Consider the following 3,506-nt stretch of genomic DNA (forward strand, 5'->3'; position numbering starts at 1 on the left):
AGACATATACTCAGAAAAGGTTTTAAAGGCTCCCAGAATTTCTAGCCAGTCTGTTGAGTGAAAGCCTTTCCCTATACAATACCCCAGGAAAATCTAGTTCAAAAAGACTTGAAAAGATGGCTGCTTTCTCAAACGTACAAATCCCAGCAATCAATCAAACAACAAGGCATATAAAGAAAAGGGGGAGCTTTTCCCTAAGCTTTTCCTAAGCGGTGCTTAGCAGGGCCGGAGACCCTGCACCGAGAGAGCTGCTTCCCAGCAACCGAAGGACGCGGATCCCGGCAGGGACGAAAAGATTCCGGGTCGGACCCGATCCGAGCGACTGACTTGCTCATGGCAGCCCTAGGCCCTGGCAGCCAGAATGTCACGGAGTATGTCGTTCAAGTTCCCAAGAACACAACCAAAAAGTCTAACATAATGGCTTTTAATGCAGCGGATAAAGTCAACTTTGCTACTTGGAATCAGGCTCGGCTGGAGCGGGACTTGAGCAACAAGAAAATCTACCAAGAGGAGGAGCTGCCCGAATCCGGCGCAGGCAGCGAGTACAACCGCAAACTTCGAGAGGAGGCGCGGAGGAAGAAGTATGGTATCGTCCTCAAGGAGTTCCGGCCCGAGGACCAGCCTGGCTGCTCCGGGTCAATGGCAAATCGGGCCGGAAGTTCAAGGGCATCAAGAAAGGTGGCGTGACCGAGAACACATCCTACTACATCTTCACCCAGTGCCCCGACGGGGCCTTCGAGGCCTTCCCCGTGCACAGCTGGTACAACTTGACGCCGCTGGCCCGGCGCCGCATGCTCACCGCCGAGGAGGCGGAGGAAGAGTGGGAGAGGAGGAACAAGGTGCTGAACCACTTCAGCATCATGCAGCAGCGGCGGCTCAAGGACCAGGACCAGGATGAGGACGCGGAGGAGAAGGAGAAGCGAGGCCGCAAGAAGGCCAGCGAGCTGCGCATCCACGACCTGGAGGATGACCTGGAGATGTCGTCCGACGACAGCGACGCCAGCGGCGAGGAGGGCAGCAGAGCCCCCAAGACCTAGAGGAAGGCGCCCCCGGCCAAGGCGGGCAGGAAGAAGAAGAGGAAGAAGGGCTCGGACGACGAGGCCTTCGAGGACAGTGACGACGGGGACTTTGAGGGCCTGGAGGTGGACTATATGTCGGACGGCTCCAGCAGCTCCCAGGACGAGCTGGAGGGCAAGCCCAAGGTGCCGCTGCCCGAGTAGGGGCCCAGAGGTGTCGACGAGCAGAGTGACAGCAGCGAGCAAAGTGAGGAAGAGAAACCGCCCGAGGAGGAGGAGGAGGAGGAGGAGAAGGCGCCCACCTCTCAGGAGAAGAAGCGCAGAAAAGACAGCAGTGACGAGTCAGCTCCGAGGAGAGCGACATAGACAGCGAGGCCTCTTCGGCCCTCTTCATGGCGAAAAAGAAGACGCCCCCCAAGAGGGAGCGGAGCCGGGAGGCAGCTCGCGGGTCAACAGCTGCCCGGGCACGCCCAGCACAGAGGGTGGCAGCACCTCCTCCACCCTGAGGGCTGCCGCCAGCAAGCTGGAGCAGGGGAAGCTGACGAGCGAGACGACGGCAGCCAAGCGCTTGCGGCTGGAGGCTGGGCCCCAGAGCCTGTCTGGGAAGTCCACCCCACAGCCACCCTCGGGCAAGTCCACGCCCAGCAGTGGCGACGTGCAGGTGACCAAAGACGCTGTGCGCCGCTATGTGACACGAAAGCCTATGACCACCAAGGACCTGCTGCAAAAGTTCCAGACCAAGAAGACGGGGCTGAGCAGTGAGCAGACTGTGAACGTGCTGGCCCAGATCCTCAAGCGCCTCAACCCCGAGCGCAAGATCATCAACAACAAGATGCACTTCTCCCTCAAGGAGTGAGGTTCCGTTCAATAAATGGCTCTGTTCTCCAGGAAAAAAAAGAAGAAAGAAAGAAAAGGGGAATCATCAAAGGAACAAAATAAATTTCCAAAAGTTGACCTTATATAAACTAAATTTTGTCCCCTACTTCCAAGTCATATGTTGAACCTCTAACCCTCAATATCACTGTACTTGAAGATAGGGCTTATAAGAAAGTAATAAAAGTTAAATGAGGGTATAAGGGTGGAGCTCTAATTCAATATGGTTAATGTATTTCTAAGAAAATACATCAGAAAGTTCTTCCTCTCTCCCTCCTTCTTTCTCTCTCCTCCACTCTTTCTCTCACTCTTTTTCTTCCTATCATGTAAAAACACAGTAAAAACTGGATATATACAAGCAAGGAAGAGGTTCCTCAACAGAAACCAAATTTTCTGACATCTTGATATTAAATATATCAGCCCAGAATGTGCTCAGAATGTGAGCGAATTTTTTTTTTAATGTTGAAGTTGCAATCTGTGGTAGTTAAGTATGGCATCTCAAGCAGACTTATGCATGGTCTTAAAGAAACAGAGATCTATAAATTACCTGAGAAAGAATTCAAAATAATCACCTTAAAAAGCTCAATGTTATAAGAAATATGACCATAAAAAACAGAGATCTATTAATTACTTAAAAAAGAATTATAATAATCATCCTAAAGAAGCTCAGTGAGTTACAAGAAACACAGAAATGCAACTAAATGAAATTATAAATACATTGTGTGAACACAATGAGAATATGATGAAAGAAACAATAAAAAAGAGCTAAATAGAAATTCTGTACTTGAAGAACTCAAAAGCCGAATTGAAAAAAATCAATAGAGAGGTTCAAACACAGACTAGAGCAATCAGAAGAAATAATCAGTGAATTTAAAGACAGGGCATTTGAAATTATCAAGTCAAAGGAATAAAAATAACGAAGAATGAAGAAAAGTGAAAAAAATCCTAAAAGACTTAGGAGACACCATCGAGTAAATCAATATTTGATGAAAAGTTCAGAAGTGAGATAGAGTTAGAACTTATTTGGGGGAAGAAATGGTTGAAAAAGTCCCAAATTAGAGAATAGAAAAGGGCATCCAAATTCAAGAAATGCAAGACGAGTCCAACTATGATGAGACCAAAAAGGCCAACACTGAGACATGCTATGATCAAATTGTCAAAGTCAAAGACAAAGAAAAAAACTTGAAAGAAGCAAAAGAAAAGCTTGACACATACAAGGAAGTTTTCATGATTGTCAGCTGATTTCCTAGCAGAAATGTTATAGGCCATAGGAAAAGATCATATATTCAAAATACTGGTGGGAAAACCTGCCAATCACAAATCACTATATCCAGAAAAAAAATTGTTTTCCAAAAACTGAAGAGAAACAAATATTAACACTTCCTAGATAAATGAAAGATGAGAAGTTTGACACCACTAGATCTGAATTGCAAGAAATGCTATAAGTTCTTCAAGAAGAAACAAAAGGATGCTAGACAGTGATATGAAAGAATATGAAAATATAGAGCACTCTGATAAAGGTAAATGTGCAGACACTACATAATCCTATAATTCTGTGATTGTGTGTAAATTACTTTAAATTTTGCTGTAGAGTTCAAAACATAAAAGCATAAAACT

General features: G+C 46.5%; 1 pseudogene across 1 annotated transcript; it reads left to right on the top strand.

Moving 5' to 3' along the window:
* Positions 1-333: 333 nt before the first annotated feature.
* On the top strand, positions 334-1,898 carry LOC103261986 (annotated as a pseudogene). Its single transcript, XR_002482054.1, has one exon. The product of XR_002482054.1 is annotated as a general transcription factor IIF subunit 1 pseudogene (transcript).
* The last annotated feature ends 1,608 nt before the right edge of the window (positions 1,899-3,506 follow it).

This window comes from Carlito syrichta, unplaced genomic scaffold, assembly GCF_000164805.1.
Source record: "Carlito syrichta isolate Samal-C Ts95f unplaced genomic scaffold, Tarsius_syrichta-2.0.1 Scaffold304275, whole genome shotgun sequence".
NCBI lineage: Eukaryota > Metazoa > Chordata > Mammalia > Primates > Tarsiidae > Carlito > Carlito syrichta.